The sequence below is a fragment of the Peromyscus californicus genome, unplaced genomic scaffold (assembly GCF_007827085.1).
Source record: "Peromyscus californicus insignis strain IS unplaced genomic scaffold, ASM782708v3 Scaffold_6__1_contigs__length_162567912, whole genome shotgun sequence".
Classification (NCBI taxonomy): domain Eukaryota; kingdom Metazoa; phylum Chordata; class Mammalia; order Rodentia; family Cricetidae; genus Peromyscus; species Peromyscus californicus.
In genome coordinates, this window is record NW_026294584.1 from 67583133 (window position 1) to 67606263 (window position 23131).

Here is a 23131-nt window from a genome sequence, read left to right on the forward strand (position 1 = left end):
TATCAGCTCCACAGTGTGACCTTGTGCTTTAATGCTTAATCACCATTAAGACTCTCTTTTGGAAAATACCTCCTCTGCCCTACAGGACTATGTCTCTCGGCTTCTCCAATGAGGTCAGGACACTATACAGACACCTTATAGATGCTTACAGGCTTCTGTTTGTTTTAATTTCCATTTTTGTGCCAGTTAAAATCTTTTTTATACCCGAGTAGAATAAATATTTTCCCTTTATACAGCTCATAGATAGGAGTGGTGTGACTTAGAAGCAAACTTGAAAGGAGAACTCCAAAGGGTTAATTAGATGTCCATGTTGTTGCAGGATAAACTCAAGCAGCTTTGCTAGGCTCCCTACCTTAAGTCTGATTGTCTTTGTAAGACTTTTTCAACTGTCCCCTGTGTTTTCAGAAATAAGCATTCAAGTATAGGGAGCAACTTCCTTTTTTTGCTTCATGTTTTTAATTTGGTAGTCCACCAACCAACAACTTTATTCCAATAAATGAGTACCTACTGTATACATCACTATGCCAAATGCTGCAAGCCTTCTTGTGCACAGCACCCTGGCCTCTTATCTGCAAGCAAGGCAGGGTTGGAGCCTGGATGATGGTGGGGGAAAAAAAGTGAAGGGAGATATTTGAACATAATTGATGCTTTTATAAAGCAGAATAGAAAAGGGCCAGAAAAGGCCATCAAAGTATTGCAGCAACTCACGGAGGGCAGTCACCTCTGTTTGGGATGATGCAAAAGAGATTTCAAAGAATAGGTGGGGGAGATGAGCATAACAGTCTGGATTTTTGCCCGCAGAGATGGGGGAAGACATACCTACAAAATACAAGGGCCAGACATACAGTGGTGCAAGACTGGAGTGACTAATATCCAGATGGGTAACCTTGACCATCGTGAGTGGCTTTAGGAGTGGAGTCTCATAGGCAGTAGAGACAGGGATGAAATGGCTGACCTCCCCGATGAAGAGTACAGACTAAATTAGAGCAAGGAGACCTTCAGGCCAAAAAGAGGAGTCAAAGGAAATGGACAAAACCATCCTTTCCTAGAACTCGCAGTGGGCTCTGGGAAGACTGGCCCAGGCTCAATGTGTGCGTTAGGGCAGCCAGAGGGAGGCCGTGAAGGCAATGCATGGCAAGAATGCAAGCAAAGGGGATGAATGAGGGCGGCTAGACGTAGCAAATTTATTTTAGTCGTGTTAATTGGAACTGTGATCGGCTTATCCAGATGGAGACACTCAAATCTCAATATGGAGTTGAAAACAAGCCCGGAAGGAGAGTAGACAGATAGAGGCTTGGGAGCCCTGGAGCAGCAGCCTCTGAGCATCTGAGAGAGCCTTCCTATCTTTTCACTCTACATTTTCCCCTCAGAAATCCTCCTTGTTCTTAGTAGAGCATGTTCATTGAAGGGGTGGGAGAAGAACACAGCAAGAGCACAGAGACGGAACAGTCAGATACATACAGTACCCGTGAAGGGAGAGAGAGGCTCACAAAGCAGGACTGGGGACCGGGGTGGGGGGCACACCCCCTTAAACCCCGCAGAGAGGTCAAGTGAATGAACACTATCTAAGCGAAGACCTTCTGGTGCTCATATGATTCCACTGTCTCCTGTTGAGATGTCTGACACAGCAGTTATGTGATACTTTAATAGCACCATATTCTGCATCATCAGGTAGGAGCCGATGTTAATGTTTTATTCCCAGCATTTCCCACCAATAAATGGGTGAATAAATAAACAAGTATATGAATGGAATTGTCAATGCTGACAAGGTAAAGAGTAGTTTCAGTAAACAGGTAGGCATAGAAACCAAATTTCAATGTCTAAAGTACAAGAATATCACACACACACACACACACACACACACACACACACACACACATATATATTCTTTTGTAAGTAAGAAAGAAAAAACTAGCATTTAAGTTCTTACAGTTGAGGGCTTGAATTGTAATGATTTCTAAAATGAACTGCCATTGTGTTCTTTAGATAGCTAGTTTAGAGGAGAAAATTCTGCTAAGGAAACAGTTCTGTTTATTTTGGATTGTCCGTTGACCAGTGAGAATTCAGGGAGATTAAGATGACAGGAAAAGGTCCCGACAGCTATCTATGAAAGCGAGATTAAAACAATATTACCCACAGTCAACTGTGGTCCTTGGCTTTGTGAAACCTGTGCTGTCAAGATGCTCAGAGATTTGGGAACCTGGTGATCTCCAGGCATCCAGATGAGACTAATCTGGGGAAGCTTTGGAAAGGAGATAAATTTAAGCTGTTTTGAAAGGAGACTATTCTAGTCAATTGGCAAAGAGTCTTACAGCACAGGATTAGGTATTTTAATTTGATTACTTGAGATAATTTGGAGTTACCCCAGTGTTGTGAAAAGACCATGTAAATGTCCCCTGGAAGATGACTCATTTCCATAGTTCCTACCTCTGCTGTACACTGGGACTATCTGGAGAGCCCCAAAGCACCCTGATCCACAGGTTGTACCCTAGGCCAATGCATCTAGGGAGGGACCTGGGCATTAGTGGTGTTGGTTTGGATCTTCTTGTTAAGTTCTTAGGGTGATCTGATAGTCAAAATGGAATGCAGGATACATTTCTCTTCGTGTAGGGTAAACTATAAGCAGGTATGAGACAGACTAGAATTAGAAAGGTTAGCAAGAAGGCTGGCACTGGGGAGTCTGACCTAGCTTTGTGTATGGAGATAAAAGAGTGAGGCTAAAGAATTCTGGAGGGAGCCGCGCTTGGCCTGTGTGACGCTTGTCAGTTGCAATTTTTCACAACGCTATCCTCTAAGAACACTGCAGTTCTTATGATGGATCACTTGGAAAAGGAGCAAATAGGATGTGGATTTTTTTTTTTTTTTTTTGGCTAAACTTTGGGGGCTCTTGCTCTTAGGAAAATTCTCTACTTCTAGACATACTACCAGCATATCTGGCAAGAGGACTCAATACCATCATTTAAACTTTTACTTAGATACCTTAAATTTTTTATGTAGATGGGTTTTTGCCTGCCTATATGTACGAGCATCACATGCATTCCTGGTGCCCCCAGAGGCCAGAAAAGGGTGTCAGATCACCTGGAATTGGGGTTGTGGATAATTGCGAGCTGCTATGTGGGTGCTGGGAATCCAACCCAGGTCCCAGCAGCAAGTGCTCTCAACCACCGAGTTATCTTTCCCACCTCAACTTTTATTTATATTTGAGGGAAGAAAATAAAAGCTAACCATGGATGTTTAGATTAAGAAAACCAAAATTCCGATTTTTCTGGTTGAGTTACAACTAGGCTGCAGTGAAATTGTGATCCATTTAGACTTTAAAGTTTAGACTAACCTTGGAGTTGGAAAAGGGAAGCGAGACTGTTAAGAACACTGAAGAGAAAGACTCAGTGTCATTTTCAATCATAACTGTCTCTTTCCCTAGAATGGAGCTTTTGTAACAGGTGTGGAAATGGATGAGCAGTGTTTCAGGAATGGTAGTCTCTCAGGACAGTGAGCTGGCAGGTACGGGCGGGGGCTTTCAGTGTTCACATCGGATCATTTTCAATTGACTCTGGCATGTCCCACTTTCAAAGTTTAGAGGAAGGGCAGACCGTCACAAGGTGGGCTATTATTTATAAGAAGTACTGCTTCATCGCCTAACTGGGATAGGAGTGTTGGATAAAACGGACACTGACAGAAAACTCCACCGGCAAGAGCTCCCAGGAAAGAAGCTATTGAAGACAGTTATTGAAGTGAAATCACTTCTGTGATCCCGAGGATGAGCCTTACAACAATGATCGGCCTCTGTCTCTACCCGCTGTCAGTGTTTAGAGAAAAGATTCGGAACTCTCAATGAAATGCACTTATTTCTGCTCTGAGATGCCAGGTCAAGAGTATTGGCTAGGGCTGGTCCTAGAGACTGACATGCTGAGAGTTGACAGGTATAGAGAGACTGCTTCCTCCTCACAACTTAGCCTCAGGTAATTTCATGTTTGTAGGAACTGAGAGGACAGTGTGGCAGGTTAGTACACCGTTTCCACGAGACCTTTGCGAAAATAAAGGTACAACACAGGAAGTAGCAGCATACCCAGAAATGACATTCACTCCCTGCTCCTCCAGAGCAGCTCAGGGCAGGTACACTACTGGGTTGAAAAGGGTGTGGTGCGGTGGGAGCCGAAGGGAGACTAGATGAAAGTTTCCAGGTCTGGGGTAGGGTGCGACAGGCAGGCGCCACTGAGTATCCAGAAAAGTAAGGAAGACCCAGAGAGTGCATGCCATCTTGAGAGGACAACCGTGCTTCCCTTTTGCCTATGCCTTCTCATACCACTGGGCATCTGGCTCACTCCATCACATTTCACCAGGCAGGTTTAGTTACAGGGGGCCATAATACCTACCCAAAGTTATTCTGTGCTCCTTGGCACATTCCGCTCTTCTTAATTGCTTCCAATTTCCCTTTCTCAGGTTTGCTGTTCTGGGAAAGAAGGTTCTAAATTAACGCTCTACAAAGTCCCCCTACATGTTGGTTTGCAAAATTAATGATCCTCACGGCAGAGCAAATTAATCTTTGATGCTTGGTTGACGCTAAAGACAAAACTCACTGGGGCCCTCTTAATACACCGAACCAGTGTTTTCCCCCTCCTTTCCATGCCTGCTACACCCACGGAGGAGACAGTGCATCTCATCTCGGAAGTCCATGTCCGAATCTCATGGCCAGTTTGTGGAGAAGCTGTGCAAGGTGCTCAGGAGCCAGGAGAGGGAGGCTACGCAGGAGAAGCCACCGGATGTATGGTCACAGTAGTTTTACTTGCACTTTCTACATCCACTGAGGATACATATTGTCCCATTGAAAGAACATGTAACACTTGCTTCAGTTTTAGGGAGAACATGACAGCTTCTTCGAGAGCCCATAGCACGGGTCTGAGGACTCGCAGAGAGATCTCCAGGGGGATTAGAAGCTCTCGCACTGCCTTGCTGTGTTTCTAGCCAGAAGCGTCTGCTGCTCCATTGCACTGCTCAGTTCCTTTCAGCCGAGCAATTCAAGCTGCACTCTGGTCAAAAGGACACTTTTTGGATAGGGCACCCATCCACCATCAGCCCACTCCGCGCAGGGTCGCGGCTGGAGGCACCGCACATCGCCTCCTTCCAGGTCTGGGAAGGCCAGATGTTTGGGAGGGTCTGTCTGGCTAAGCTGGCTTCAGGAGCCCGCCCTCGCCCTCGCTCGGAGCAAGGAGCTAGTGCCCTTTCGTTTATCGGTTGTGAACCGTACTCTCCGGTTGGGCCTCTGGGAGAAAATCCAGACCCCCGCCAAGTCCACCTCCGAGCCAAGGGGGATGAGAGGGAGGCGGGCGCGGGCTTCAGGACGCCCGCGTCTCCTTTGTGCCATAGCCGCTCTCGGCCTGTTCCCCGCTCCCCTCCCACCGGACGCCGAGGACGCGCGCCCGGCCAGGGCGACCCTAAGGGACCCGCCCGCGGGGCCCTCTGGCGGCGGCACCTGGCGGCGGGGCCACGGCCGAGGGGCGGGGCCCGGGCGGGCGGGCGGGCGGGCGGGCGGGAGTGTGTGTGGGGGGGAAACCTCCGCGCGCACGAGTGCGCGCGCTCCCCGGCGTCCGGCGCACGCGCGAGGCCAGGAGGAGCGCGCCCCGGCTGCGGCGGCGGCGGCGGCGGCGGCGGCGGGAGCGGAGCGGCTGAGGGAGGCTGGCCGCGCGGGCCGGCGGGCAGCGGCGGCGCCCGGAGCCGGGCGGAGGGCGAGGCCGGCGGGGACGGCGGGAGCTGCCCGCCCGACCGCGAGCCCCGAGTCGGTAGATGGGGCTACGCGGCGCCCGCGGCTGAGAAGAGGAGCGGCGGCGCGGAGGCGGCCGAGGTGCGAGCCGGTGAGTGGCGGCTCCACGCGGTGCGGTAACGGCCGGCTCCGGCGGCGCCCCAGCCCGGGCGGCGCCACGCGGGCCCCGCCCCTGCCACCTGGGCGCGGGAGCCACGGGGTGTCCCGCCGGCGCCCCTCGCCCCACGCGCTCCCGCGGGCCGCCCCTTCCGGGCGGGGCCGGCCGCCTCCCTCTGCGGCGCGAGCGCTCCAGCGTGGACCGGAGCGGGCGAGGAGGCGGGCGGGCGGGCGGGCGGCTCTGACTGACACCTTTGGGGGGGCTCCGAGATCCCGGGGAGGCGGCTTGCTGCAACTCGCGCTGCCACTTCCGAGCCACGAGGTTCCAGTTGTTTGGCCAAAGTGGCCGTGGGCGAGCACACGCCTCTGCGGGGGCGGTCGCCGCTCAGCGCGTGCTCTCGCAGCCTGGGCACCTTTGCCTGGAAGCAGAAAGGTGCCTGCCTTCTCGTCCCTTCTGTTGTGGCCGGGCAGCGGACCTGGGGGGAGTAGATGGCAGAGCCGACAGCGCGGTGACAGCTGGTGGATTGGTTGGGGTGTATTTTGTTATTAATTTTCTTGCGGGGGGTACTTAAAAAAAAAAAACCAACAACAGCACTTTACTGGGACTTTATTTTCAAGCTCCCAGTTCCTGGGATCGCAGCTCGAGATATCACGTTCATTAAACTCCCCTTTTCTGGGGCGAGCATTTGTGTAGGTGGGAAGGAGGGGGGTGAGGAAGAGACTTTCAGAAGGCTGTCGGTGAGAAGCTCAGAAAATTCTCCGCATTACTCAAAAAGCAGCCGGTTAAGGTCAGGCTAGCCATGCTTTTACTCTTTCCTACGCCTCTGGGAATTCTTGGAATTTTACTTTAGCCTTCCTGAATGGGGTTCCTTGTCGTATAGCTGACAATATTCGGGATGCGTTAAATAGCTCTTCTCTTGGACTATGATTTCGCAGGCATTTCTTCCCGTGCAGTCGTTCAGATGATTTTTTTTTTTTTCTTGAAACTTACATATGTCTCGTGTTAGGCGAGGTAATACACCGTTACCGAGGCTGAGATAGTTTTGGTACACTGGTCAAACATGGAACCAGACCTAGGCTGTGCAGTTATGATAAACCACTAGGCCTGGTTATAGTTTTGTGTTCAGAGGTCTTATTACTCTGTAAACAAGTAACTTTGGGGATTGTTTCATGTTGAGGTCATTTATATCTTAAAGCCTTTGTATATTTAGATTATTGTTTAAATACATGTATTGCCTTTTAAGGTTCATGTTTCTTTTATTCCAAATTAGTGTTACATAATGCACAAATGGTAACACTTTGAATTGCTCTATTTTGTCCTATGGAGACTACAGGCTATGTAGGAGGGTGTGTGTCTTTTGTAAATTATGCCAGTGAGTTCCATTTCCATCTTGGAATATTGAAATCTGTATATATATATTTTTTAAGTTTTGAGGCAAAAATATAAAGCTGTTATAGTTAAATTAAGTCTGATAGCACTATATAAGACAATTTTTTTCTCTTCAGGAAAAACGTTGGATTTTATAATTTTCTTAAATATTTGAGGGAGCAGTTTGCTTTTTTTTTTCTGAGGCTCATTTCATGCTGAAATTGTGTTAGACTACCCAGGCTGCTTCCTCTCCTTCACCTTTAAGCATGAGACTAAAAACAGAAAAGGAGAAAGAAAATCATGAGGCTCTGGGTAGCCGTTTTATAATGTTTTAAAATTGCCTTGCTTGTTTGAATATATACTATACCTATAAGGCTTTACTACTGAATAATGGATGATTAGCAGAAGACAACAGATGTTTTAATTAAATGCTTTGCACATTTTGGACATCTGAGCTTTATCAAAAGTGGGTAGCATCAGCAAATCATTGCTGAGAGAGTTGCATACCGTATAATGATCACGCTAGTCGGAGATCCTCGGGTGATTAAAACATCAAGAAAATAAATACTGAGAGAGGTAGAAAGACCTGTTTGTATTGTTTATGTCATTTAGTCAGTTCAGATTACTGGTGGCCTAAAGGGAACTTCTGTAAATTCTAAGTTAGGTATATAATAACACTGAGAAATTTTCTTTTCCAATGTATTTCATTTGATACGTAACTATATTCGTATCAGAACTTGGCTTCAAGTAAATGTAGTTACCCATAAAGGATGTGCTGATATTTAGGGACGGTTGAGCAGAGTTGAAAAGTACTCAACTCTCTGAGATATCATCATGCCTAGAAAATGTTAGAGAGAAAAATGATTGTCGTTTTGTTTTACTTTTAGGTTGTTTTTCTTTCAAAACAACAGTAATCCTCTGTTCATAAACATCACATCTTAAAGCACAGAAGACCCTCTACTATTGTGGTACTAGTATTTGATTACATTTTTCTCTAATTGTAGGCATCAGCTTTGCTTAAGAGTATTTTGGGTTAGCTTCAAAGCAGCAGCAGTGATTGCCCCACACTTTGCTAGTATTCCTGTGTGACCACTTGGGGGAGCCGTTGCAGTTCATCTCAATGGGATCCCTGCTCTGCTTGCACTGGCTGCTAATCATCCTGGGCACTTGGCCAAACTGCTGGAGAGTGTGCTGAGGAGGATGCATTCAAAACCAAGTCTTGATCTCAGTGTGTAACGACTTTTCCTTTAACAACTCACACTCCACTCACAAAGTACCTCTCCTTATAGACTGTTATTAACAGTGTACTTTTTGAACTACTGTTAAATGGGCTAACTAAATAACCATGAAACATAAGATTCATGAATGCATTATAGCTTTCAGAGATCGGATGTTATTGGCATTAATCTTAGAAGCAGTGTAGGTTTAATTACTTGTTTAATGTACACAGATATTAGTTGTCTTGAAGTATCTAGAGAGATCATCACTCTTGTTTGAAGTATACTAATTCCAAACCTTTTAAAGCAGATTGGTCTCCTTTTGAAAGCTTTTAGGGGAGGAGATATTAAAGCATCCCTTATAGTTAAGTTTGTGTTCATTTCTCTATAGAAGGAAAGGCAGTCTTCTGGCAGCGCCATGGAGATTAGGTTAAAGATCTATACCTTTTGGTCATTAAATTATGATTATTCCTACCCAGTATAATAAAGTCGGATTTCTGCATTCTCTTTTCTGGTAATATTTAACCTTGTTGTGGCCATTTCAGAAAGTGAGCTCAGTAAACAAAATAAAATGCATTTTAATGGGTTAGAGAGAAGTTAACTTTTATGACTTTCCTTAATTATGATAGAAGAACTCAGAGACCTTTCTCAAATCTTTCTCATGGTACATAATGACTAACAATTCACACAGTCACTAACAATTTGGAGTAGTTCCCACCTTTCTAAATTGCTTCGATTTTTCTTTAAGATTATTTTGCTTTTATCCTAAAATTCCTATCTTTTCAGTAGTGGCACATGCCTTTAATCCCAGCACTCCGGAGGCAGAGGCAGGCAGATCTCTGAGTTCAAGGCTAGCCCTGGTCTACAGAGTAAGTTCCAGGACAGCCAGGGCTATTACATAGAGAAACCCTATATCAAGAGACAAACGACCCCCCGCCAAATTATTAATTTTGTATGTGTATGGGTGCGCCTGACTGTATGTGTGTGTCACATATATGTGGTGCCCTTAGAGGCTAGGACAGGCCATTGGATCCCCTGAAAGTGCATTTACAGATGGTTGTGAGCCATCCCACATGGATGCTGGGAACTGAACTCCAGTCCTGGAAGAGAAGCAAGTGCTCTAAACTGTAAGCCATCTCTTCAGCCCCTCTTTCTAAGTGTAACATCCCAGAAGAGACATTTTCTGCTTATAGAAAAATGCTCACTTGTTGCTAGATTCCACTGACACTTGAGCGTTGTTTTAAATACTCGGGGGTGGTGATTTCAAAAAGGCCACCCATTGAAGTTATCACAGATTTAAGGTAGAATGAGAGCTGAAGATGAGACAGTGAGTGAGTGGGGGGGGGGGTGTTGTTTTTTTTAAAGCTTATTTTTAAATCCTTTCCACTACTTGCTAGCTCCTGCATGTGACCTGACCCTGACTTGCCTTGTCATCTTCAGCTTTTTCTTTTACACTCCTTGTTTCTGGATAGGTTCCTTACCAATCTCCCCTTGTTGCTAGTCCTCCACTGGTACTGCACATCCTGCTGTTGCTAGTGAATGTGTGGCTTACTCTTCTCTGGCTATAGAGGAGCACATTCTGTTCCTCCTAGTAGAAAAATATGTCCACCAGCAGCTTCTGTATTTTTACAGTACCCACCCAGGCAACTGGGCACAGCAGCCAGTACTGACTTCTTCCCTGTTTGACAGACTAGCTTATGTTATCAGAACTTGGTTGTGTATTGTAACCATGTGCAATCCCAGTAGACACCCCATGGTAAGATCTGTGCCCAGTCATTCCTGAAGCAATTTTATCTTTACTTTTTAATTTGATCTTCAATTCTAAAGATCTGAAAGGCATTCTTCTAGGAATATACAAAAGAATTGTACCTAATGAGAAGAATTTACAGTTTGTTTAAGAAAGATATATGTGTGGAAGAATCAATATAGTATGAAGTAATAAAAATAGCATGATGATAATGAAGAAACTGGGGAAATATCTACAATTTCTACTGAAGACAAAAGACTAACTTTCTTAGTCTGTAAAGGATACTTACTAACCAGTAAGCAAAAGATTAACCCCAAGTAGGCAGAGAGCATGGACAGAGTCTCAAAACAGAAATCTAAATTATACTATGCATATGTTAAGACTTTCAGCTTCATACAGAATACAAATATAAACTAAGACTGAGTGTTGGTTTGCTGTATAGGGTAGGCTGGCCTCAAACTCAGAGATCCCCTTGCCTCTGCCCCATTACTGCTGCGATTAAAGGTGTGCTCACTTGTTTTAATAAATATTTTACGTACATTTTCAAGTGATACTAAGTTTTTACAAGATTTCTTCCAATGGCACCAAACTACTTACAGTGTAAATTTAGCACTCAGGAAGCTGAGGCAGTTGAGACCCTACTTAAAAAAATAAATCAAACCAAAACAAAAAAATTCTGTTATGTACCATTTTTATCTATTAGATTCACAGAACAAAGGAGTTTTTTTGGTTTTTCAAGACAGGGTTTCTCTGTGTAGTTTTGGTGCCTGTCCTGGATCTCGCTCTGTAGACCAGGCTGACCTTGAACTCACAGAGATTCGCCTGGCTCTGCCTCCTGACTGCTGGGATTAAAGGTGTGCGCCACCACAGCCCAGCTATCTGCTAATGCTTTTAAAGAGAATGGAGCTTAGCAAGTTTTCTCACATTGTTATGCAAGTATAAAGTAATAAAATTAGATGCAGCTGAAATTCTGAAGAACATTAAGGTGAATGCTGGAAATTAATTTTAAAAAGGCTGAAAGTATGCATAAATGGATGTAGATGCTTGTGGGAAGATAAAGAGCTAACATGCAACTTATTTATCTGAACACTAACTTGCATTGCTGCTTTCTGGCTTCACTCATGAAGCTCAGCAAACTGTCCTCCTTTTTCCTTCCACTCTTCAAAAAAGGGTGGTCTCCAGTAAGTACAGTCTCATTTGGTCAGGTGATCTTCTTTTAGCCTGATGCCTGGAAAACTGAGTGGAGCTAAGCTTATTACCTTTATATAGAAACAGTAAGTAATTTGGTGCCATTGGAAGAAATCTTGTAAAAACTTAGTATCACTTGAAAATGTACGTAAAATATTTATTAAAACAAGTGAGCACACCTTTAATCGCAGCAGTAGGAGGGCAGAGGCAAGGGGATCTCTGAGTTTGAGGCCAGCCTAGTCTACACAGCAAGTTCCAGGACAGCCAGGGAGGGCTACACAGAGAAAACCTGTCTCAAAAAACAGGGGAAAAAGTGAACAGCAAGATAGTCTCAAAAGAAAAAAAAAAAAAAACAGTTTATGTTGATTATATTGTGTGTGCTTTGCATGGTTTGTGGTTCCTTTGTTCTGTAGAATATAGGTATTAGTTGAGTAGGAGAGGTATTGTTAAAAGGTGGGATGGACAGCTGGAGATAGGTAAAATATTTAGGAAGTTTGTGAGAGTGTGAGGAAAATGACTGACTCTATTGTGGGCCATAAGCTTAGGAAAAGAAAAGTGAAAATGAGAGGTTCAGAGACATGGTAGATTTCAGAGGGCCTTCATCGTGGGGGGCATATTGGCCTTGGGAACTGCTAAGTAGATGCAATTTAATGTTTAAAGGATACTTGGTTTACGAGGTTTTGTTGAGTAGGTACTTTTGCTGTAGAATGACTGGTACAGTGTGCTCTTTGTGTAAGCACCTGTCCTGTGCAATTACCCTATAGTAAAGGGTTTTAACTCCAGCATGCATATATTGACAACAGCCCTGAAGAGTCACAGGTTGAGTATAATAAATTAATACATCCTGTGGAACATTCTGTTCACTACCAAACCATTCCACAGAGATTTGGAGGGCATTCTGTGTTGTTTAGTTTAGCATTTGGTGTGTCCGTTGTCTCCAGCACATTAGCCAGGTCCACACGGCAGGCAGCACACATCTCGCTGGTTCCCCTTCCTTTGCTCATGCTCGGTCCTTCCCTCTTTTGCTTTCTAAATCAATAAGGGTTCAGGCTTTCTGTCCTCAAGAAACTCACAATTTTTCTTTTTATTCAAGACAAATTGTAACACATAAGTTGTATAATCTTCATTATATGAGTGAATGGTTTATGTGTTTTCATTCTTAGGAGCTTTGAATACTGCCCCCCCAACACTTGCTTAGTAGAGTTCAAGAACTGTGCTAAATGTTCTTCATACATGATCTCATTTACTAATTGCAGATTTAACACCAGATTTTTAAAATACTTTCAGATTCTCTAGTTTCTCTTGGCTGCTGCAACAAATTGGCACACTTACTGACTTATAAACAAAACTCCAAAATTTATTTTCTTACAGTTCTGAAGACCGGATGCCCCAATCAATAGTATTGGGTCAAGATGTCATTAAGCTGTTCCTGTTGGGGAATCTAGAGACTTCCTTTGTTGCCTCTTCCACTGTTTCTCATGGGCACTCCTTAGCTTGTGACTTTGTTATTCTCACCTGTGAAGGCCAGTCTTTCAAATCTCTCAGCTCCGTCCTTCCCATTTCTCTCTTTCTTCCTTTTCTGCCCCCCCAACTCATCTTCTCTCACAAGATCCTTATTTAATATAATCACAAATTTAAATTTTTTTCTTAGCAAGGTAATGTTCAGTTTCCAGAGATTAAGACAGATTCCTTTAGGGAGCCCTTTGCTTAGCCTCTCAGAAAAGGGGGAAGGGCTAAGAAATGTTATTTTTGCCTCATTTCCTTCTGTAAAGCAGTATTTCTTAACTAGGGATGATTTTGCTGACACTTTATCCTCAGGAGCATTTCACTGTCACAGATGAGAGGAGTTGCTACTGGTGTCTAAGTGAGGGATGCTTCAGAGTGCCCAGGACAGCCCTAGAAAGAAAGAAACAGTCACCCAGAATGTCAGAATGTCAGTGACAAACACTAGTCTTAGGGCATCTATTGACTAGGTGTGGTGGCACACATCTGAATTCTAGTACTGAGGATGGAGAGACAGGAGAATGACAGGTTTGAGGCTTGCTAAGCTATGTAACAATTTCTAGGCCAGCCTGGGCTATGTAGTGATAGTGTGTGTGTGTGTGTGTGTGTGTGTGTGTGTGTGTGTGTTTGTTCGTTCATTTGTTCATTTATTCATTGATTTGAGTTACAAAAAAAATGATTCACCAGTACCTTAACTAATCTGTTACTACTTTAAAACATAAATTCATGTCAATGTGTTGATCTTAGGAATGTATCTTTTGCCAGGAGCTCTGGCTCCTCACTCTTCTGGTACGTTATCACTGGTAAGTTGGCTTAGTAGTGACGGTGATCCTAAGTGTGCTAACATCTCAGTTTGCACATGTCTTGCCCATCCTTGATTATAGTAATTAATCATGTTTTGTTACTTAGGTTCTTCGGGTCTTTTCAAGTCATTGGACTTGGTTTTCATATAAATATGATACCTGTAATACCATAGTCTATACAGATATACTATGATATACATAAAGTAGTGTGTTTTGAGTCCTTATTTCCGGGTGCAGCCTGTTTTCATGGCTTTTAACCAAGAGATACAAAGATGGCTAACGCTATACTTCTTTAGAAATTCTGGGATGTTCTGGAAATTTAGTTTAGTACTTATCTTAGTTGGCTTTCAATTGCTGTAATAAACAACATGACCAAAAGCAGCCTGGGGAGGAAAGCGTTCATTTTAGCTTATAGTTTATAGTCCATCATCAAAGGAGCCATGCAGGAGCTTCAGGCAGAAACCAGGGAGTAGTGTTGCTCACAGCATCCTCTGGCTTGCTCAGCTAGCCTTCTTAGCCTAGACTTACCTGCTAGGAATGGCACCTCCCACAGTGGGCTGGGCCCGCCTACATCAGTTAGTAATTAAGAAAAAGCCTCACAGGTGGGGCCACAGTCCAATCTAATCTAGGCAGTTCTTCAGTTGTGGCGCCTTCTACACAGGTGACTTGGAGTGTGTGTCAAGTGGACAACTGAAGCTGTCTATAACAACACTACAGTGATAGAGTTTATAAACTGTTGAATTTTACTGTACGTTTGCTAACATCAGCCTCTTGCTTCAGATACTTCTTTGCTAAAAGAAACATTTATTTGTTTTCATTAACCATAACAAATATTATTTAAAGTGTATTTACTAATAAGATACTGTTTTCTAGGTTCTTAAGTTAACTCATGTGATTCCTTAAAATTAGGACCTGTATTCTTTTCTTTTTCAGTATGGTATGAGAGTTAGCCCTGGGTCATAGCCTCAGCTCTTCTGTTCCTCTTTTATATTGTTCAGATTACGAAGCTCTCTATTCAGTCAACACAGTAAGTTTTCTGGTACAAGTGTTTCAAAGAGTTGTTTTGAGAAAGGGTCTTTTCTCTGTAACCTCAAGCTGGTGTGGATTTAGTGATCATCGTGCCCCAGTTCTTGGATTATAGGTGTATACTACCACACTGGCTATGGTTTTAATTGGTTAATATAAATAAAATATAGCATATTTTAGGTATGTAGTAAATGTAATTCAGGAAATTCTTTCTCTTACTATATGGTTTGGGGTGGTATGCACAGAACCTAATACCTAATAGCTTTTTAGTTAAGTTCCCAATCATAGTTTTCTTTCTATAACTCCAATATAGGTTTGTGTAATTTTAGATGGATATTTATTTAAATTATGTACTGTTGACTAGTTAATGTCTAATTTTCATCTGACTTTTCAGTGTATTTACAAATATCAATCAAATATTGACTGACAAAGTGGAATAGGTGAATTCAAGTTCCTTCCAACCTGAAGATTTTATAACATTGACACAATCCCCATTTTTTTCTGCTAAAACCTGTAAAGTAAAACAGTATTTAATAATGTGACATCTTATTTTAAATAAAGCAGTATATACTTCTAATAGATCTGTAGTAGTTTGTTACCATATAATGAAGTTATATGGTAATTCTTTAGCACTTCAAATGAGTGTGGTCATCTCCAAATGAATTTATTATGTATGTCCATATGCACATATGTTTTGTGGACATTTTAACTTTGGTTTTATAAGTAAAATTGTCTTTTTATCTTTTAATAGTCCAGCTGGCACTTTGGCCTAAGAATCTTAGGATAGTTGAGTGAAGTTTAAAGCATTGGAGTTAAGTTGCCAATTTTAGAAATAAATGATCATCTCTATTTTTATGCAGATTTATTCAAATAGTTATTTTCTTTTTAAAACCAGTGCTCTATTGGAATGAGAAGGAATGAAAAAATTAAGCCATTTAAGATGGTTGGACCTTCTTGGGCAACCTAGTTGTAGCATGCCTTCACAAGTCATCAGCGTTGAGTTCTGGAGAACCTCAAAGCACGTTCATCTTTAATGACGAACTTTGACTTTGTAGGGTGAATAAGGTGAAAGGTAAATAAGGTTAACTGAAGTTGTGACTGAACACAGAAAAGTCTTTAGAACATTTTAATGTTCTCCCAGTGAGAGTATTAATCGAACATATTTTCAACAGTTTATGCTACTTAATTTGGAAATTCCAGGTAATATACAATTAATTACAACTTAACCACTGCTTTCTTGAGAGAATCTTGAGTTTTTGGAACTTCTTAAATTTTCTCTTAAAAACTACCAATTCCCACTACTGTCCTACAGATAGTACAACTCAGATGTTTGGGGCGGGGTGGTTTTGGCAACCTTTTCTTTGGTTCAGCTTACTGTATCGTAGCAGGTATTCACGGTGTGTTTCCACTGATGATAACTTCATGCCAGTGTTAAGGACGCAGCAGTAAATACTCACCTGGCTGTCTTCGTTCTTTGCTTCTCACCTGCCTCCCAAGAGTGCACAGCCGGTGTTTTCTAGTCCTACTCTGCTGTTTGTGTTTCTTATCTTTTATCATTTAAGTCCGTGTGCTTCCCTTTCCATATGTTTCTAAAAGAAGCAATTTATACTCTGTTACTTTTCAGTAGAAATTTTCACTGGAAGTAAATCTGAATATGTATATTCTGGAAATTTCAAATACATACACACCTATAATAAAAGATTCCATTATATAGTTTGAGAAAATAAAATTTGCTTTACTTAGCCAAGCATCATTCCTTGAACATAGACTGTGCTTATACTTTTAGAAAAAGGTATTAGGAAAATTTAGCAAATAAGTAGCATTGTTACCATGAATAACACTGTAAATTCTAAAATGATTTGTATGGTTTTTTGTCAACTTGACGAAAGTTAGAATCATTTAGGAAGAGGGAACCTAAATTGAGGAAATGCCTCCGTTAGCTGGCCTGTGGGCAAGTCAGTGGGGCCTTTCCTTTATTTTGATTGATGGAGGAAGGCCCAGCCCACTGGTGATAGTGCTGCCCTTGGGCAGGTGGTGCTGGCTTGTAAGGGGACAAACTGAGCAAGCCCTGGAAAGTGAGTCAGCAAACAGCACTCCTCCATGGTTTCTACTTCATTTCCTGCCTCCAGGTTACTGCCTCCAGGTTCCTGCCTCAACTTAGTGATGGATTGTGACCAGAAAGTTGTAAAAGAAATCTTTTCTTCCTCAAATTGGTTTTGGTCAGGTTTTTTGTTTGTTTGTTTTATCATAGCAACAGAAACTCAAGCTGCAGCAGCCAGCAAGATGGCCCAGCTAGTAAAAATACCTGTCCCCAGGCCTGTTGACCTGAGTTGGATCCCTAGGACCATGAGGTGGAAGGAGGGAAGTGACACTGATAAGTTGTCCTCTGACATCCACATACCCAGCCTTAATACATGAATATGATTTTAATTATTTTAAAAGAAAGTTAAAAAGAAGAGAAAAAGAAATTTCACCTGTGGGTAGAAACCTGCTCTCTGGTTAATTTTAAAAAGAGTTTGAAGACTAAAATTGATTCGACCCAAGCAAAAGCTGGCCGTAATTGTTGAGAAATGGATGACTAAGAGGGGAAAGGCCTTCCGTGGAATGAGTCACGGGAGTGAAGTAGTCTAGGAATGGGGTGTGTATGTGCCAGTAGGATGGAAAAGATCAAGGTGCTCAGAGCAGATTGGTATGGCAAAGAAGAGAAGGGATTAGGTTGCATACATGAAAAGACTAGATTCTTCAGAAGAGAAATGTAAACATTTCCAGAGACAAAAAAGGAGGGTTTTTCCCTAATGCAGCATGGCCATTAAACTATTTCCAAGTGCATTGTGTGATAGCCTTGTACTGGGTTGGTTAGTCAGAAAGAAGCTGGTCGTCGTAAGTGAAAGGTGAACTAAGGAGCCTGAAAGACAGTGGTGAGTGGCAGAGTCGAGAGGAAGGAAGAAACTCAGGGACATTGTGACTCCAGCATAACAAACCAAATGGCTTAGGGTACACATTTTGAACTTTTCAGGGGATGCCTGTGCAATCTTTCTCTGGGTTTTCGGGTTTGGGAGAGCTTCTCTTTTCCTCAAGAAAAGTCCTGACCTTATTTTTAAAGTTATTTTAGGTTATATGCATATGTTGGGGAGCAGATGAAGGGTCTCACACGTGCTAGACACGTGGTTCACCACTGATGTACACCCTCAGCCTTGTCCTCTTTAAAGATAAATTCTTTTATTCCCTAAGTTTTCTTAACTGTATTTGACTGTTAATTAAAGAATGAAAACGTTTTTTTGAGACCACCTACTTAAGTATAAACTGTGAAGTAGGGTTTCATTTATCACTGCATGGCACACTGTTAATCTCAGTGGAAGGACATTAACAGTAATTGTGATAGATGAGCTGTATGGGTTTTGTAATGTAAGGCATGAGAAAGAGTGTGGGAAAACTACAAAAATTAGAAAAACTGGAGAATTCTTAGGGCAACCGGTGCTACAGAATGAGGCCCTGTATATTTCTACCCCCTCTCTCCCGAAAAATCAAAATACCTATGGTAGGAAGGACTGTGATAGTATATTGATCACACTGTATCTGTGTCTCATTCACAGGCAAGTTCTTGTCTGGGCATTTTTGGAGATCTCAATTAATCCCTACCTTTCTCCAAACTTGGCCAGATGTTGTCCTTTCCTAGGGCTTACGGGACAATAGATTTTCTTTATTGTGTTCCTATCCTGCAGGTTCATCTTTGTGGCGAGGTGATATGCAATTTGTGTGTGTGTGTGTGTGTGTGTGTGTGTGTGTGTGTGTGTATGCGCTCACGCATGTGTGTGGAGGCTGGAGGTCAACATCGGGAGTCTTCTAGTGCTTGCCACCTGTCTCTTGAGATGGGGAGCCTCTTGCTGAACCTAGAGCTCATCGCCCCACTGGCCTGGCTGGCAGGCAGGCCTGAGAAGCCCTCTTGCCTATGCATCACTCATGCTGGGAGTTCAGGCCCACAGTGCCCTGCCTGCTCAGCTTTATTTATTTATTTTTCTTTAAGTGGGTGCTGGGTATCTGAACTCAGGTCACCATACTTGCCAACTGAGTCATCTCCCCAGCTTTATCTGGGTTTATCTTATAAGGTTTATAAGGGTTTGTCTTAAGATACTTGGGATAGATAGTTATTTCTGATTTTTTTAACCCTCTGTAACAGTGGATTCTTCTGATTTCGCTTATCTTGTATACACTTTTATAAGTTTAAGTCTGCAGAGATCACTTTTATATTCAAATTCTGAGTGATTTTTTTACTCTTGTAGCAGTGCATTTTATGTTTTTAATTTATCATTTTATGTATATGAGTGTTTGCCTATATGATGCCTGTGTACCATATATGTACCTAGTGTCTATAGAGGCCAGAAGAGGGAGTTGGATCCAAAAGAACTGGAGTGACAGACATTGTGTGCCTTACTATGGGTGTTGAGTGGAAGCCAGGTTCTCCTGGTGGAAAGAGACTTGACCACTGAGCCATCCCTCCAGCACGGGATCAGTGTTCTTACTGCACTTGTCCAAGTTTGCTCCTCTGCTCTGAAACACTGAGCAGAAGCGACTTGGGGAGGAAGACTTTAATTTAGCTTAAAGGTTCATCATCAAGGGAAGCAAAGGCAGCAGAAACCATGGGAAATGCTGCTTACTGGCTTGCTCAGCTTGTTTGTTTGTTTGTTTAGTGTTTTAAATTTGCAGATAGGTTCTCAATATGTAGTCCTAGCTGTCCTCAAACTCAGAGATCTGTCTACCTTCTGAATGCTAGAATTAAAAGCATGTGCCATCAAGCCTGGCCAGCTTGCTTTCTATACAACCCAGGACCACCTGACGTGGGATGGGCCCTTCCACATCATTAATCAAGAAAATGCGCCATATGGTATGCTCGCAAGCCAATCTGATGGAGACAGTTTTTCAATTGTGAGTTCCCTCTTCACAGTGACTCTAGTCTGTGTCAAATTGACAAAATGAACAGCATAGCACTTGAAGATATTTGTATTCCTGGTCAAGGATGAACCATGTCTGGAGTCTAGGTATTTGGCTTTGTTGTTGTTTTATAGTGTTTGAACTTGTTCTGCTCTTTAAATGTAAGTAAAAATGTTTTAACAAGAAAGTTACCCAAGAGCTGTTAATCAGAATAATTTCATTCTTGCTTATGTTTACAGATTGTCCTATAATATAATTAATTGTAATATAAAGATAAAAGTTGAAGGACTGTATCCATAGTGGAGACAAGGGGATATTTCAAAAGAGCTGTATATCATTTTCCTTATCCCACTTCTATTGGCAGTTTTAAACATACTAGCTTTTAGGAACACGTAAGTACACCCTATGTGTACTTGCTACTGTGTACAATAAATAGAGAGAGAAAACAGGTATATCTCTAAGGGCAGTACTCAGTGTGGTGGATCTGATTGTGTAGTAATTTTTCTGTTGCTGACTGAATGCCCAACAAGAAGCAACTTAAGGAAGGAAAGATTGATTCTGGCTTATAATTTAATGGGATTTAGGTCATCATGGTGGAAAAGGTGTGGTGACTGAGGCTGACTCAGTCCAGGCGAGTGGGAGCTTGTGGTATAGCTTCCTCCTCTTTAATGATAAAGAAGCTGCTGCACCTACTACTCCTTTCTATTTGGCCCTCTTGCTCCAGTAAAGTTCTGCCTCCAAAAGGTTCTGCAACCTCCCAAAACAGTGCCACCACCTGGGGATGGAGTGTTCAGACACATGAGACTGTGGTGTGGAAGACATTTTACATTCAAATACAATGGTGTGTGTGTGTGCGCGCGCGCGCTCTTGAACACAGACAGCTGTTAACATCTGGTGTCACCTCTCAATCCCTTCTCTCCCTTACTTTTTGAGGCAGGTCTCTCAAGCTCTCTCTGAACCTAGAGCTTGCTGGTTCAGTACTTTTTCTCTGCCTGCCAGCTCCACCTACCCCTCTCCTATCTAGCTATTGGCCATTCAGCTTTTTATTAGACCAATCAGGTGCCTTAGGCAGGCGAGAGGAAACAAATGTAACACACCTTTACACAATTAAAGTAATATTTCTCAGTGTAAACAAAGTAACACATCTTTACATAGTTAAAGTAATATTCCACAATAGTACCTGACATTTTACAGTGGTACTGAGGATCCAAACTTGGTCCTATGCTTAAATGGCAATAACTTTACTAATTGAGCATCTACCCAGCCCCCAATGGTAATCGTACATACAGAATTTGTTATCTTTAGGAAGCAAAGTATGTGTTTTCTTTCAGTAGCCATTTCCTGTCTTTCTTCACCTTCCATTTTCATCCAGGCAAGTGTTTCATGTTTTTGCCTCCTTTCAAATTCAACCCATGTGATTCTTTGCTAAGTCTGTCAGTAACAGAGACCTTTGTTAGTTTATTCAGTGTTATTCTGCAGACCGTCCCAGTTTGCACTGCAAACTCAAGCGCTCATTGTTGACTCTTGACTCCTTTCTAGGGTTTTTGGTACCCTGTGGGGAACATTGACGTGACAGCTGCTGCTTGAAAAAGGCAGCATCTCATACCTTACTTCAGGAACACACAACTCGCATTAGTAAACCCATTTTAATGCTTGAGATATCTTAGCTAAGAACTATTTGAAGGCACTACTCTTAGGATCCTAAGACTTCCAGAGTAGCCAGTTGTGTTGCTCTGACCCTGGTGCTCTGAACGAAACAACATACCTTGAGGGAGGGATTTAGCCAGTCCTATAATTTATTTTTTTATTTATATTGATTTTTGAGATAGTCTCACTTATGAATTTGGCTAGCTGGGAACTCACTGCGTAGACAGGAATGGCCTTGAACTCATACACATTTACCTGCCTCTGCCTCCTGAGTGCAGAGATTAAAAGTATGTGCCACCATACCCAGCCCCATTATTTATCTATGATACATTTACTTTAAAATTTAAAAGATACTCTTACATGATGTGGTGGTTTGAATGAGAATGGCCCCCATAGGCTCATATACTTGAATGACTTAGTCACCAAGGAGTGGAACTGTTTGAGGTTTCAAAAGCCCATGCCAGGCCCAGTGTCTGTCTTTATCTGCCTGCTGCCTACAGATCAGATAAAAAGCTTAGCTCAGCTATCTGTCCAGCACTGTGTGTGCCTGCTACCAAGTTCCCCACCATGATGGTAATGGATTAATCCTCTGAAACTGTAAGCATGGCCCAAATAAATGTTTCCTTCTGTAAGTTGCCTTGGTCATGGTGTCTCAACACAGCAGTAGAACAGTTAACTAAGACACATGATAAACAAAATGGCATATGCTTTTAATTCCAGAATTCCAGAGGCAGAGGCAGGTAGATATCTGAGTTTGAGGCCAGACTGGTCCACATAGTGAGTTCCAGGCTGGTCAGAACTACATAAAAATAAAATAAAGTTCCTCTCTGTAGTCTTTTTTCATGAGGTTAATCATTGCTCCAGTTTCAGAGCTAGATACACTAGTGATAGTGATGTTTCCCAGCAGTTGGTGACTAGCATTTTTGGCCAAATCCTTGATGCAGAATCACCTTTAATGCTGCTTAGTGCTTATTGTCTTTTTCACTGTATTGGTCCTTGGCACAAGCATAATGCTCTAGCACATTTTCAAGTGCTCCCTCAGTAGAGGAGTGGCACTATTAAGTTTAAAATGTACCATATGTCTTAGAAACCATCCATGTTTTCAACCCTTACACAGTAGCTATTGATTGTCCTATAAAGGAAGACTATTTGTGCCCACACATTCTCAAGGGAGGCCCAGAGAAAATCCCCTTGGGAGGAGCTTGTGTGCACCTCTGAAGTCTACAGTACAAGATTACCCAGTGTTACATGCTTTCTTCTGCAGCAGCCTCCTTTTTATTGTGTTTTTCCGTTACTTCTTTTTTTTTTTTTCCTAAGTATTTTAAGATTTTTGAATTGTGTGCTCTTTGCTTGGCTGGGTTTTTATTCAAGGCAATTTCATGTGGCCTGATTAGAGGGAGCATTCCTCCAGATATTTACTAAAGCCTTACTCTGGAGCCTGGGGAAGCTACTGACTCTGGATAACTGTTAACTTTTGCTCAGTTTTCTGAACCAGGTAGGTGTGTTTGAGCCCTAAATGCTTGAGTGGAGATGAGTAATTTCTTTGACTTCCTTGTCTAGTCTCCTCTTACAAGGGTAGGAGTCAGTTCTACCTACTTGTGGAGGAGTCTGAATTGTGATTCTTCACATTGTTCAGGCCAAGGCTTGAACCGATGCTTGTGAGGTTAACCTGTGAGAACTGGCTTCACTAGCCCTCATGTTTGCCCTTGGAGATTTTCTCGGAGACTTGTTTTCATTTTAATTTCAGAGGATGTCTTTGGTATTTTAGTAGCATTTGTAGATGCATTGTGAGACACTTACTCTCAGATTATCAGTTCTGCCTTTCAGCTTGATACACACACCTTACAT

At 42.6% G+C, this 23131-nt stretch overlaps 1 protein-coding gene across 3 annotated transcripts in view; it reads left to right on the forward strand.

Annotated features, from left to right (window-relative positions):
* The first annotated feature begins 5678 nt into the window (after window positions 1-5678).
* The window catches only part of Pals2 (protein associated with LIN7 2, MAGUK p55 family member), a 100056-nt gene continuing 82603 nt past the window's right edge, over window positions 5679-23131 (forward strand). The window contains exon 1 of one of the 3 annotated variants that reach the window (XM_052721843.1): window positions 5679-5849. The gene's annotated coding sequence lies outside the window, so the exon portion shown is untranslated. Of the gene's footprint in view, window positions 5850-6143; window positions 6288-23131 lie in introns of those variants that run through there. The other 2 variants (XM_052721845.1, XM_052721844.1) reach the window with 2 other exon arrangements.